This window comes from Misgurnus anguillicaudatus, chromosome 3, assembly GCF_027580225.2.
Source record: "Misgurnus anguillicaudatus chromosome 3, ASM2758022v2, whole genome shotgun sequence".
NCBI classification, from domain to species: domain Eukaryota; kingdom Metazoa; phylum Chordata; class Actinopteri; order Cypriniformes; family Cobitidae; genus Misgurnus; species Misgurnus anguillicaudatus.
Window position 1 is genome coordinate 4792274 of NC_073339.2, and position 15946 is coordinate 4808219.

The 15946-nt window shown below is 40.8% G+C and overlaps 1 pseudogene; it reads left to right on the top strand.

Moving 5' to 3' along the window:
* The first annotated feature begins 453 nt into the window (after nucleotides 1-453).
* LOC141355086 (uncharacterized) lies at nucleotides 454-3397 on the top strand (annotated as a pseudogene).
* Nucleotides 3398-15946: the final 12549 nt, after the last annotated feature.

Genomic DNA, 15946 nt, shown 5'->3' on the forward strand with positions numbered 1-15946 from the left:
AAGAGAAATACGCCGAGCCGAGATTCAAACTCAGATTGCCGACAATACATCTGCCCTAACCACTGTACAGTACTACCCGCTAGACCAGCAATAATGATGAGTGGATTCATAAGAAATGTAAAGTCAGATGTAAGAGCACGACCACAAAGACTGATATTAGTCATATAAGGATATTTATATATCTTAAATTACTGCAAATAAAAATAATACCCCTCACATAAATGCAAGTGGATATGACAAAAAAACACGCAGGGTCTAAAAATCCTTTTGCAACATAAATATAACTTTCTACAAATGAATGCAACGTCATCATCTACAGGATCCTCTATAAAAGTACATGACATTTTAGTCACTTAGACGGTCTATACACAAAGTATATCATATTAGCTTTTATAGTGTATATGCGGCAAAATCTGTAAGAACGAACGAGGCCTAAAGATTCACCAAGGAAGGATGAAGTGTCTGGTGGGGACAGGACCAACACAACGCACAGGTATACCACCTGGTGAGACGCAGGAGGAGCCGAGCCTGGAGTCACCCCACAGTGCCCGGAACCTCCAAGTGTTGCAAATGAATCCCCCTAGCATTAAGTCTAAAAGGAGGTGGATCAAGTGGCCGGCAGCTAACATGACCTCATTATGGATGCAGTTTGACAACGATGTCGACCAGATTCTGGAGACCACCAGGGGAGACGTTGACAGGAAACTGCAAACCATGACAACGATCATTACCAGCATCGCAGCCGAACGGTTTGGCGAAGAGTTGAAGGAAGGTTACTCAAAGAACCATCGAGAAGTGAGAATCCACAACATCAGACAGGAGATGAAGACTCTGAAGCAACAGTACAAGCAGGCAGGAAAGGAGGAAAGGATCGGCCTGGCACAGCTGATGAGCATCCTACGAAAGAAGGTCAGGATCCTCCGGTGGGCAGAGTGGCATCGGAGGCGCCGCCGTGAAAGAGCACAGAAGCGAGCAGCTTATTGCCAACCCTTTAAAATTTACTAAGGAGCTGCTAGGACAGAAGCGTAGTGGCCAGCTGGTCTGCTCTCAAGAGGAGATGGATCACCACCTGAAGGAAACATACAGTGACCCAGAGAGAGAGCAAGAACTGGGGGAGTGCAGAACCTTGATAGACCCTCCTGAGCCAAGTGTACAGTTCAATATGTCAGAGCTGCAGCTAAAGGAGGTTCGAGAGGTTGTCGGGAAGGCGCGAGCGAGTTCCGCTCCAGGACCAAGCGGCACCTCTTTTAAAGTTTACAAGAACTGTCCTAAACTCCTACTGCGCCTGTGGAAGATCCTGCATGTCATCTGGAGGAGGGGTAGGATTCCTGAACAGTGGAGAGTTGCTGAAGGGGTTTGGATTCCAAAGGAGGAGAACTCCAAGAAGATAGACCAGTTTCGCATCATCTCCCTGTTATGTATTGAAGCCAAGATCTTCTTCAGTGCTATCTCCAACCGACTGAGCACCTTCCTCTCAAAGAACAGATTTATCGACACATCAGTACAGAAGGGTGGAGTCGCAGGAATACCTGGGTGCTTGGAACACACAGGAGTGGTAACACAGCTCATCAGAGAGGCCAGAGAGAACAAGGGCAATCTGTCAGTGGCGTGGCTCGATCTGGCAAATGCATATGGTTCAATACCACACAAGCTGGTGCAGCTCACTCTGACAAAACATCATGTCCCCAGCAGAGTCAGAGACCTCATCGCTGACTATTACGACAATTTCAGGATGAGAAACCTCTGCAGGAGCAGTGACATCAGGCTGGCATAAGATAGAGATTGGAAATATCACAGGCTGTACCATCTCTGTAATTCTGTTTTCCCTGGCTATGAATATGCTCACAAAGTCTGCTGAATCACAGTGTAAAGGGCCCAAGACGAAGTCAGCTCAACATCAGCCACCGATCAGAGCTTTTATGGATGACCACACTGTCACCACAGAATCCGTCCCAGGCTGCCGGTGGATTCTTAAGGGTCTTGAAAAGCTAATGGAGTGGGCAAGGTTGCATTTTAAACCAGCCAAGTCAAGATCAATGGTGCTGAGAAGAGGAAAGGTGGACAACGAATTTCGGTTCAGCGTCGCAGGTGTAACAATCCCAACCATCACTGAGAAGCCTGTCAAGAGCCTAGGCAAGGTGTTTGACAGCACCATGAGGGACTCTGCATCCATCCAGGCAACCTGTACTGAGCTGGACAGATGGCTAAAGTCAGTGGACCGGTCTGGTTTGCCAGGGAAGTTTAAAGCTTGGTTATACCAGCATGGCATTCTACCCAGGGATTCTGTGGCCACTGCTTGTCTATGAGGTACCAATTTCAACTGTGGGAACCTTAGAGAGAAAAGTCAGCAGCCACCTCAGAAGATGGTTGGGGCTTCCAAAAAGTCTGAGTAGCATCGCACCGTAACAAATTGCAACTGCCGCTCAAGTCCTTGGAAGAGGAGTCCAAGGTAACAAGAGCTAGGGAAGTGTTGCTATACAGAGACTCAAGTGATTTGATGGTGGCAACGGCTGGGATTGAAGTGAGGACTGGCCGGAAGTGGAAGGCTGAGGAAGCTGTTCGACAAGCAGAGGCAAGATTACACCACAAAAGGCTGGTGGGGGTTGTAACAAGAGGTAGGGCTGGACTGGGTTCCTTTCCAACTCCCCACATAGGTACCATCAACAGAAAGGAGAAGCACTGCCAGGTCCAGGAGGAGGTGAGAGCAGCGATTGAGGACGAGAGAACCAGCAGGACAGTAGGAATGAGGCAACAGGGTGCCTGGATACGATGGGAAAATGCGTTCGAGAGGAAAGTGACATGGGCAGAGCTGTGGAAGGCAGAGCCACAGCAGATCAAATTTCTCATCCAGGCGGTATATGATGTGCTTCCCAGCCCATCAAACCTTCACATATGGGGCAAGGTGGAGTCACCAGCATGCCCACTGTGCTCCAAGTGTGGAACCCTGGAGCACATTCTGAGTTGCTGCTCAAAGGCACTGGGAGAGGGAAGGTACCGGTGGAGGCATGACCAGGTGTTAAAGGCCATCGCTGAAGCCATTGCTATAGGAGTCGAGGGGGCCAAGCGCTCTCTCCCCTCCAGGCAAGCCATTGCCATTGTCAGAGCGGGAGAGCCGCCAAAACCAGCTGAGAAAACAACTGCAGGCATCCTGGCCATGACGCGGGATTGGGAGCTGTTAGTGGACTTGGAGCGGCAACTCAAGTTCCCTGGCCACGTTGTGACTACCACCTTAAGACCAGATGTTGTTCTCTTGTCCAATTCCACCAAACAAATATTTCTGCTGGAACTTACAGTCCCTTGGGAAGACCGACTGGAAGAGGCCTTTGAGCAAGGCAAGAGTCAAGAGGCAAGTTTAACTAAATCAAACACTGATCACAATAGTGGTGACTTTAAATGAAACAAAATCTCAACCTTAAAGGGGTCATATGATGAAAATGCCAGCATTGCCACTTTGTAGGTGTGAGCAAAAATAGGTCATTGAAATTTGGCTTTCATTATGATGTCATAAGGATATCTAATACCGCCTCCTTAAAGGGATACTTCACCGATTTAGCATTCAGCTTTGTATCTGTAGAAACCCGGCAGTATTACTGAATGACCATGTTTCCCTCCATCATTTCCCCCTGAGAGGAGAGATATCTGCTTTTTGGTTCTGCAAAAAAGTCCTCCGATGATGCAAAAATCGTCATATTACATCATCGGAGGACTTTTTTGCAGAACCAAAATGCAGATATCTCTCCTCTCAGGGGGAAATGAGGGAGGGAAACATGGTCATTCAGTAATACTGCCGGGTTTCTACAGATACAAAGCTGAATGCTAAATCGGTGAAGTATCCCTTTAATCTGAACTCTCCAACCAATGCAATGCCATTTAGTGAAGAGAGAAAGAGAGAGAAAAGAAGGACTTGACAGCACAATTGAGTTTGAATTACAACAAACCACCATCATTGTGATCAGTGTTTGAACTTTATCCGCTCATTTGCATTTTAAACAACACACCCAAAACGACACATTTTTGGACTTGACAGCACAATAGAGTTTAAATTACAACAAACCACCATCATTGTGATCAGTGTTTGCACTTGATCCGCTCATTTGCATTTTAAAAAACACACCCAAAACGACACATTTTTGCTCAAACCTACAAAGTGGCGATGCTAACATTTTCATCATATGACCCTTTTAAGTAAGAAAATTACTCTACAAGTAAGATGTAAAAATGCAATTTTAGGTTTCAGACAGAGATCGTGAGAGAGAGGATAACAAAGCTTTTAATTCTGCTTCTTTGTTATTTTTTAACACTCTGTAAGATTGGGACAATATATACATCCAGCAGTGTCATTTAACTCTGGGGATTTTTCTGTGTGAGGGCTTCCTGGGGCTAAGTGAGGGCTGCTCATGCAGGGCCAGCGCTAAGGGGCCAACGTTTCGCCAGTGAGCAAACCTGTGCGGGCCCATATGCCCATACAGGGCCATTGTAGGCTTACTTGCAGGGCTACCTCCCATTTTTGAAATAGAAAACTCAGAGTTTCCCTCATTTCAGGGTTAAAGGGGTCATAGCGTGAAAATGTTAGCATTGCCACTTTGTAGGTTTGAGCAAAAATGTGTCGTTTTGGGTGTGTCTTTTAAAATGCAAATGAGCTGATGAAGTGCAAACACTGATCACAATGATGGTGGTTTGATGCAATTCAAACTCAATTGTGCTGTGAATTATTTTTTCTCTCTTTCTTTCTCTCTGCACTAAATGGCAGTGCTGTGGTTGGATAGTGTACATTAAGGGGGTGGTATTATTCTAATAAGATATCCTTATGACATCATAAGGAAAGCCAAATTTCAATGACCTATTTTTGCTCACACCTACAAAGTGGCAATGCTAACATTTTCACGCAATGGCCCCTTTAACATACTTAGAGTTTTCACTCAACCACCGTGCCTGAAACAGGCCCCTGATTTTGCAGAGTTAGACATGTTCCTGGATCAACAAGGGAGGGGCTTCGAATAAAAACCTTTCAACCAATAAGCCAGTCACGCAACCTCGTGCAATTTGCATGTAGGCCTTTTCCTTACTAAAACATGTTCTGAGGGTAGAAAGAAATATGATTGGTTCACAAAAATGACCAATCAAAGTGCCCGTTACTGGTTTAAGCCCGTTACTGGTTTAAACAACCACTGATCACAATAATGGTGACTTTAAATGAAACAGCCAACATCTAAACCTGAGTTAAGAAAAAAATTCTACAAGTTAGATATAAAATGCAATTTTAGATTTCAAACACAGATGGTGATAGAGAGGATAAAGTTACAGATTGCAGCTTTTAACTCTGCTTCAGAGTTACTTTGAACTCTCTGTAAGATTGGGACAATATGTACAACCAGCAGAGTTGATTTAACTCTGGGGATTTTGCTGTGTAGTTATATTTTCTAATTAAACTATGCCCTAGTCCTGGTTTAAATGGGCCATTCCATGAAAATGTTAGCATTGCCACTTTGTAGGTTTAAGCAAAAATGTGTCGTTTTGGGTGTGTTTTTTAAAATGCAAATGAGCGGATGAAGTGCAAACACTGATCACAATGATGGTGGTTTGTTGTAATTCAAACTCAATTGTGCTGTCAAGTCCTTCTTTTCTCTTTCTTTCTCTCTGCACTAAATAGCAGTGCAGTGGTTGGATAGTGCAGATTAAGGGGGCGGTATTATTCTAATAAGATATCCTTATGACATCATAATGAAAGCCAAATTTCAATGACCTGTTTTTGCTCACACCTACAAAGTGGCAATGCCAACATTTTCATGGAATGGCCCCTTTAAGCTAATCACTGTCCGGGAAACCACCCCAAAATTTCCTATTTTACTGCCATGAAGAGTGAATGTTGTAGAAAAATCACAAATAATGAATTCTAAAATAACACTATAATTTAATGAAGTGATGGAATCAGAATGCATGAAAGTTGCATTCAATATACAGCACCTTTTTGTTGTACAAATTTCACAAACAATATTATGTCACTTGTGTGCTTACAATCATATATCAAAATATTTTCTTCACCATTTATCACAATTCTTTCAATACTTTATTTCCTACTATGGAAGTCAATGTTCACTATCTGCTGTGTGTTTACCATAATTTCTCAAACATCTTCTTTTGTGTTCATCAGAAAAAAGAAATTCATACAGATTTAGAACAACATGAGGATGAGTAAATGATGACAGAATTTTGATTTTAAAGTGAGCTATCCCTTTAAACATGACAAAAGTCAGATTTTCAGGCTATGACCCCTTTAAAAATTTTGACAAAAGTTTCTACAAGCAAACAAGTCTGGTTTACTTACACGGAATAACAGAGAAAATGGTCAACAGAGCCTTAATAAAATCTGAAATAAAATATAAAAACACAATTAATAGTGCATTAATAAATAATTTATTCACATAAATAGGTTTTTAATCATTATATTTATATAATTTGAATAATTTATTCAACTACATGCTTTGCATTGCAATATTGAGTTTGATATTAATAACGAGCAACCATTAGCAATGATAATTACACACTAAAAATGTTAGAAACAATGCTGTCATGCACTGAAAAAAATGATACTTTGGATCTACTTTTGGATCCAGCTAAATTTATTAGTTTTTCCAAAACTATATTTTTGATTTGGTTGAAACTGAATTTTTTTTATTTAATATCAATCCAAATAGTTCTTCAGCCCAAGATAAAAAATTACATTGAAACAAAGTTAAATTTTGTTTTTTTGTGGAGACCAAATCATTCTTTTTTACTTTTTTACTAAAATTACAACTAAGTTATAACCAGAGGCGGACAATCCATATGCCATGAGTAAAAGTCCTCTCCAGTATTTTGTTCCAATCACCTGGATTTGCTAATTAGCACAGTTTTTAAGCAGGAGGTGAGCTCCTGGCTCGTTGGTGTTTTAAGCCCTCAACGAAGACTTCAACGCAGCGCTGCCTCGAAGGTACTCCACGTGCCCCGAGCGTTTCAGCCAATCACAGCACTGGCGCTAGATATCGAACCTTTAAACTGTTTTCGGTTGTGGTTGGGTTTAGAGTTGGGTTAGGGTGAGGATGTAATATTCTGTAACAGAAAGTTGTTCTAACCCCAAGCTACAATGGTAAGAAAATAGGAAAAACAATTGAGTAACCAATACGTGAAACTGGCACGAAAAAAAAGTAGTGCCAGAGACACGTGGAAACACGTCACTTAAATGCTCTAAACATTTCGAGCTAAATTCGAATTTAGTCACATTCCTGAGCTCAAAATGCCAGAAGCTGGCAGAAGGCTCGATATCTTGCACCAGTGCTGTGATTGGCTGAAACGCTCGGGGCATGTTGAGTGCCTTCCAGGCAGCGCTGCCTTGAAGGCTTCGTTGAGGGCTTAAAACACCAACGAGCCAGGAGGTCAGCTCCTGCTGAAAAACTGTGCTAATTAGCAAATCCAGGTGATTGGAACAAAATACTGGAGAGGACTTTTACTCATGGCACACGGATTGTCCTCCTCTGTAATTTACCAAATGCAAAACAAGCACTCATGTCATAACGCAAGGACATAAAGAAAACAAAACTCTAAATAACTTTTCTTCAATAAACAAATTGCAATAAACAATATTAATAAAGGAAAAACTTTAACAAATTGAGGAGGCAACAAATATTAATAATAAACTAACAAATAACCATTCAAATTGTCATAATACTCTACTCATGAGGACAATAACATGGGGATATAAAATAACACAGGATTATTTATTCACACTGAAGACGAAGATGAAAAACACAGGTACACAGACGAGAACCAACAAAGACTGAAACACATGAGGGCAATACTAACAAAAACACAGATGAGGGAAATGATCTTGATTATCTAAACACAGGTGCAACTGATAAAGAATGATTACAAAAGAATGGGAACTGATTAAACAAAAACTGAAGAGAAACCCAACACCGTGACACAAATAAAGAACACAATATAAAGTTTGTTTCCTAGCGTGTTCCCATCTCCTCTCTACTATTCAGTGTCTTTTTTGTTCAACCAGAATAGTCGGCCAAAGGAAAACAATGTACAATGCAAATGTAAAATATACTTACTTATGGAAAGGGTTGATAACATTTTTGACAGAGCAGTATCTTTCTATTTCATCCAAAGTCAGTGGTTTCTTTAGAGACAGAAGATAAAAGTATATGAGTTTAAGTAACAGGCCAACTCTTGCTCAGAAACAAATATGAAGCAGTTAAACAAAAACATTGTGCTAACATGTGCAAACACAATCTGAATACTGTGAGAAACAGCAAAGAAAAGACAAAAAGTGAGAAATGTGTAAAAAAGATTGTTGGCAAATTGGATGTCTATTTACTGTAGACATGATGTAGTGAAACATAAATTAATGCATTTACACACTTTTTACAGTATACCAAAGGGATGTTTAATGCTTGAATTTTAATTGGATGACAAACCAAGGTGTGCATTATTTATCAGTAAAAGCACATCTGTAAATTAATTAAAGGTTATTTTCAAGGTTCACATTACAGTTTTTCATCACTTTACCATGTTAACTTAAATAACAGAACTTTTTTTCCCATTATGCTGAGTGCATTAATTAACTTACAATTAAAAACAATTATTCCTCAATTATTATAAAAGTCAATTATTCCTTTCTTAATAATAACATGTTTGGTTTATTCATATTAAAGTAGAGTAACATTAACATAAATCATTGAGAATTCATTATATTAATAAAAACATAGCTTAATTTCTCAGAAATAAAGACAAAATCACCACTACCTACACAAAAATGTTGAATAGATACTGCTGGCAGTTAATTAATAGATTAATTATCAGGAGATTTAGAAATGTACCTGAGTTTTACATCTGGTGGTCTTCAAGCAACACCAACAGCATAATAAACTGACTAAACATTTGTGTGTCATAACTAAAAACAGCCCATCTGTTATCTGTCCATCAACCTGATGAGGAAATTAAAACCCACATTCTATCTTTTTCCGTTTCAAATGCATCTGTGCCAGTCAACATGCCTGTTTTTCCTGTAATTTATATAACCCAAACCTTGTTGTACGAGTAATGCATTGTTCAAATGTTGTCCAGTTGCCAAATCTTTAAGGACATTGACCCTTTACGCACAAAATCAACACATCATACAAATTTCAACCAATTTGTGACCTCAATCTGGCAACTTACAATACAGCCCGAGGTCAGCATGAAGGATGCTTAAAATAAAGTTGACACCAAACAAACCCTACACTAGTGTAATTAAACAACAACGGAGGAAAAACAAATGACTCAATGTTCTTATTTGCAAAACTTTTTTAAGATCACATGATTTCACCTAATTTATAAATAATAAACCTGTTCGGTGCTATTTTTGTCATTTGCATGCTTGTGCTATTGTATTTATTTGTGCTTTTGCTCAAACATTTGTGTTTTTATTTCATTACTGTTGTATGACTGTTTTATACTTATATTATATGTGGTTAGCTAGCAGAAAAAAATCTAAGAACGTTCCTTTAAAGATCCCAAAAACGTTCTGTCAACATAAAAGTGTTCAGTTTTTTTAAACGTTCTAAGAATGTTTTGGGGTTTGTCTGAACGTTAGAGTAATGTTACATTTTACCATTTTCAAGCGTTATGACAATGTCATGTTTTAATGTTCACACAATGTTTAAAACAACTGTTGACTTGTTTGCTTGTTATGTAAATGATAGAGAAACATTACATTCTATTATTTTAAAACTGTTATAAAACATTACTTCTGAATGTTTGGTAAAAATTATTGCTGTAGAAAACACAATTCACTTTTTAGGTTTAGATTTTGATGTTTTGTTTTAATTTATTGATGCCATTTTGGTGATCATTGTTTGTTTTAGTTGTACTCTTGACCCTTGACATTTTGCTTGTTAGTTTTTCTCTGGTTGCATTACTTTGTGTGTATAAAGCACATTTATTATAGTAATGTAAATGTCACACGGTGACGAATGCATGGGCGGAACCAAAATTCTGGAAGATGGGTTCCGCCTGGAGTTTGAGTTCCACCTGGCGGCATATGCGGAAACACCAGACTTCCGGGAAAACGCCGCAGCGAAAATCAAGCGAATGAGACACAGGTGCGAAAAACAAACGCAGCGATCAGGTATTGGAGGATGTAAGGAAACGAAGGAGTATAAAGAGGAGGAGAAAACTAAAGGTTGTGGTTCTTTTTGCCCATCGGGTTCGTGGTGTTGACTGGGTTCCTGGTTTACGGTAGTGAAGCAGATGCTGTGTTGTGGTGGTGTGTAAACGGAGGGTTAACGGAGAAAACGAGTTGGAAACAGAAGAAGAGGAAATAGGTGGCTGAGTATATTGGAAGTTTATTGATGCTGTGAGAAGTTTGAAATGCATGTCTGCGATATAGTAGTCGGATGAATGTGATCTGAACACGCACACCAAGAACGAAACTAGCCCGTGTGGATATCGCGGAGGCTTGAACGAGAGAGTGACAACGTATCGTGAGTACAAGGAATTTACAGCTGGATGTATTATTTGGAAGTGCATTGTTTCATGTGTGTGTAAGCCCCAGGTGAATGAAGATAGCGGCCCTGTCACGGAGCAGAGTGGTAGGCGAGCCGGCCGTGTAGCATCGTAAGGAAAGAGGATCATTGTAACCGCCAGCTTCAACTATCAGCATTCATTACAACGCCCCCGCCGGCCCATCGCTGACTCCGGGAAGATCTTGGCCTGACCTTAATAATTGTCACTAGAAGTGTGTCGTGGGTGAGTCTTGACTTTGTTGAGTGTGTACACTTGATGTCGTGCAGTGTCGTGCTGTGTATCTGTTGTCAGGAGCCATTACAGTGAGTCGGCCGTAAGAGAAGACGCCGTGCGGTGGGTGGAGCGCTTATAAAATCATACGCTGTGCAGTGGAAACCGAATGGAGACGGGTGTGGTGTCCAGAGCCCCTGTTGTGTAGACGGTGAAGTCAGTGGTGGGTTGTACAGAAGATCCAGACCTAGGTGTGAGTAGAGATTTAATTCTGATGTACCTGTAAACAAAGGCACAGTGTGTTATGGAAGTCTAGCGTGTAGTAACCTGTCTGTCACGGAGCCTCTTCAAAGGTGCGCCCCTGTCCAGATCTCTGGAGCTACACATACGGAGAGGAGAGGGCAGCGTTCGGCTTGGCGGTGACAGTACTCTATCCCTAGGGCGGAGAAGAGGCCTAGGGAGCAAAGATCACAATTAGCCATCTCATCGCGAAAGGTCTGTGAGTTACACCCATCCACTGCACACCCCGTAGGATATCGAAAAGTCTATGCTAACACGAATCCCATATCAGAGAAATACCTACTGTATCTGCTGATGCCAGTCCACCTGTAAGAAAGAGATAAACCTACTGTGAGTTGTAAAAGTGTTGATTCTGTGTTGCAGCCACGAACCTTCTAAAGAAGGAGAGCACGAATCCCATATCAGAGAAATACCTACCGTATCTGCTGATGCCAGTCCACCTGTGAGAAAGAGAGAAACCTACTGTGAGTTGTAAAAGTGTTGATTCTGTGTTGCAGCCACGAACCTTCTAAAGAAGGAGAGCACGAGTCCCATACCAGAGAAATACCTACCGTATCTGCTGATGCCAGTCCACTTGTGAGGAAGAGAGAAACCTACTGTGAGTTGTGAAAGTGTTGATTCTGTGTTGCAGCCACGAACCTTCTAAAGAAGGAGAGCACGAGTCCCATACCAGAGAAATACCTACCGTATCTGCTGATGCCAGTTCACCTGTAAGAAAGAGAGAAACCTACTGTGAGTTGTAAAAGTGTTGATTCTGTGTTGCAGCCACGAACCACAAACCAGAAACCTGAAGGAAAGAGGAAGTGACCGCAGTTAAAGGTGAAGTGTGGAATTGTAAAGAGGCGAAGTGTGAACCTGTATAAAGGTGAAGTGTGATCCTATGTTACAGCTCTGAGCCCTTGAAGGAGGAAATTCGTACCAGTCACCTGTAAAAAGTACTCGCTAGACCCACTGCTGCCACCACCTGCAAGTAAGAGACATCTTGGTCATTAAAAGAGTAACTATACTGTGTTGTAGAAGAGAACAGGCCATCGAGGAGCACCAACTACAGTGGCAGGTGACTCCCTTCGAAAGTCTGCCTCCCGGAAAGCGGAGGGCGCCACGGGATCAAGGAAGAGACCCAAGAGTCCCCCTTCCCTTGCTGTAGCGTCCGTCTAGGCCAGAAGAGGCCCTAATTTTTAGTCCCCCTTCCCTTCCCTTGCTGCAACGCCTGTCCAGGCCAGAAGAGACCCTTATTTTAAGCCCCATTCCCTTCCCTTGTTGCAACGTTTGTCCAGGCCAGAAGAGGCCCTTCTTTTTAAGTTCCCTTCCCCCTTCTTAAATATCTATTTTAAATAATTTAAATAAAGTTTAATTTTAATTTACTTGTATCTTGTGTGTCTGGTCATTGGGGTGGCTTTGGGAACCTCCTCGAAGTGGAAACTAGAAAGGGGCGTGGCCACATAGTATCTGGGTCCGCCCCGACTTGTGACATAAAGCTAGTGCAATTCTGTGGTGGTTTATACATAATGGCAACGACTTGCTGTCTTGTAGATTTACAATAGGCCACAAGACCATAGGGTGTCCTATTTATCATTTTAGGTTTCAAAAAGGTGCTAATGGGTGGCCCCTTTTTGATCAACGTGTGCCCTGATGCACACTTTACCTGAGCCTGCACTTGTGCAAGCAGATTGTATCCCGACAGTGAAAGTAGAGTTATGTCACAACAGTGCAGGCTTGTACTGTTTGCCATTTGGGACAGAGACTTCATGTGGTATGCAAGAACTGACAGGTAGATTACAACAAAATACAGTGAGAGTGATTTGAGAGTCATCTATGCTTTTGAATTGCTCTCTGTTTGCTTTTAGTTTGCACAGTGCCATATGAAGTCGATCATTCCTATTAACACTCCATTAACATGGAGACATCGTTCATCGGCAATTCCGACTATGAAAACAGGGAAGACAGCAGGGAAGCTCTGCTATTGTTCTGCATTTCAAAGTAGTAGATCGCCCTCTACTGGTGAAAACTAACACCATTAACGCGTCATGCTGGTTGTTTTGACACGTTTTTCTGCAAAATTCGCCGTTTTGAATCCAAAATAGGTCATTCTTGTGATTCGTCTAGATCCAATGAGTTTTTGAAAAAAAAAGGGGTAAGAGGAGTCTGCGACAGGGCCACAATAAATTAAATTATTAAAATCATGTCCAGCTATTGTGGTAACGATGTCAAATCACTAGCCAGTCGGTGGGTTATGTTTCACAATGTATAGTCACCTTATTTGCTGCCAAAGTTTAAACATTGTTTGCAGTTTGAGCGCACACACTTAACTCGTAGAATTTTCTCAATCGAGGTTACGTGCCCACGTTACGTTGCTGTGCGCTGTTTCTGTTTGAGAGGAGCGTGCTAGCCGCGCATCCGCTTCTCGTTGAGCTTGTAAGTATTTTTGCCGCTGTATTAGCCTTAAATACACACATGCATCAAAATTCCCGTCTTTGCAAGTATCCTTATAAACCCGATAATTTAGGTCTTAAGAGGAAGTAAACGGCTAAAAGAGAAAACGCATGTGTAACAGTATCCGGACTTTGGAAGTTACCTAATTTTACTCCTCATTTTGCTGGCCCTTTGTGTTAATCAAACAGCATTGAGAAAAAATCTCTTAATGCTCTTAACTTAATCACTTTTCTACCTTCAATAAGATTTGTACATCGAATTGTACACAAGTTTGATTCGAGTTGTTCATTCAGAGTGTATATTAATATTGTAATAGAGCTCAAATATTTAATTTGTTACATTTATATAGCGCTTTTTCTCAGTACTCAAAGCGCTTCACATATGAATGGGGGAATTTCCTCAACCACCACCAATGTGCAGCATCCACTTGGATGATGCAATGGCAGCCATATTGTGCCAGAACGCCCACCACACACCAGCCTAATAATGGAGAGGAGAAAGGGTGATATAGCCAATTAGTATGAGGGATGATTAGTAGGCCAATGGGCAAGTTTGACAATGGTGGCTATTTCCTCCCACGCCTGTTTAACCGACGCTGATTTGGGTGGGTTTCTCCCATCCCCATACAAAACAACTTCTCTGTCTTTGACTGCTCTTACAAGAGCGTCAGTCTCCTCGGCTGTGAACCTCTCCTGGCGGGCGCCTGGTAAATCTGTCATAATAATAGCAAACCGCCATGGAACTTGCACGCTTGCGTTTAAAGGGAAAGTTGGATGACGTTCTGATTGGTTTATTTGACGTTACGCCCAAACCACACCTACGAATAATGAACCTACTTCAGACCAACCCCTTATTGATTTGCGCCTGGCGCAAGAGTTATTTCTCCCAAAAATAGCAACAGCACCCAAGTCATTTGCGCTTTGTGCTTCGCACTTGCGTTTCAGATCGTTAAAATAGGGCCCCTAAGGTTTTAGCTCATTTTTATTATCATTGAAATACATAATTTGTTATTTTGATTAGATTAATGTGCTCTTAAGGCATTATGAGAAATCACAGGACTCGGCAGTGCGATAATTGTTTGTCATACTCTGGGGATTTTGCTGTGTATCAGGAAATTACTTCAGGAATGTGGCAGTTGGATGTTTAAGTCATAACAACATTAATACATTCACAGGATTTTTTTTTTCACTTTAACTAGCATGATTACAAATGTATGCACATGAACTGCAGTGTGTTTTACATGAGGTAGCCTACTTACCATCTACAGACCTACAGAATTAATGTTACAAATAAATATAATTATCAGCTAACTGATTCTGAAATGCCTATGGGGTTTCCACTGATAATCTTTGAGTTTACTTTAGATAATGTTTTTTTTAGAAAATCAGGAGTTTGTTTTAAATTTTGATTATAAGTGGATATTTGGTAAAAATATATTTGTTAAGATGAATCTTAGCAAACCCTCAGAAGACACAACACATCACTGCACCGCATCCTTACCAAACAGAAATCAACCACAGAGACCTTTTAATCATTCGAATGGACTACTTCAAGATGATATGTTATAAACATTATTAAAGATAATAAAAGATCTCATTTTCTTTTTCAATGGTACTTTTGACAATGTCATGATCAGGAAATTAGCTTTAGTTTTACAGCTAAACTCTGTAGAGCATGATCAACTAAGATTACATTATCAACATTTTTATCTTTTCGTGTTTTCACAAGAATCTGTGTGACGTATTTGATTCTGATGATAGAAAATTAAAAAAATTAGGAGTTAGGCAAAAAAATGCGGAAAATTTTATTTTTTTAATTTTGACTACCGTTTGTGTTGTGGGATACTCCCTGGCATGTTTTAACACGACATTTAGTTGCCAAATTATATTACAAACCACATGCTTATACATATTATTCAGTGTATTAGCCATTTATTTCAACTGTAGAAATAAAACATAGATAGAAACTTAATAAAACAATTACGGAACCTGAACTGTACATGCCAAAATGCATAACTTATTTACACTTGAAAAATGTCTTAGTTACGACTGTAACCTCCGTTCCCTGAGGGAGGGAATGAAAAGTTGTGTCAATGACGTGGGGACACAACGTCTCGTTCTCTCTCTCAGGGAATGGAGGTTACAGTCGTAACCAAGACGTTACCCTTCTGTCACTTACTCAACGTTGTGTTGATGAAGTGACACTAGGGGTTCGACCTTGGGAGACCAATCGCTCTGATTCGCTCTGATTGGGATTAGATCTTCCAATGCAATGCTAATGTTTTACATGTATTTTAGGAACAATTCTGTAAACAATGGAATAAACCTTTTATAAATCACACATTTCATTGGTCCTATCATGCCCTCAGTTTTTTAGGTGACTTAAAATAAATCAAGCATACTGGAGCACTGTGTAGTAACATGATGCAGACAAACAGAGTCTTTTACTTATG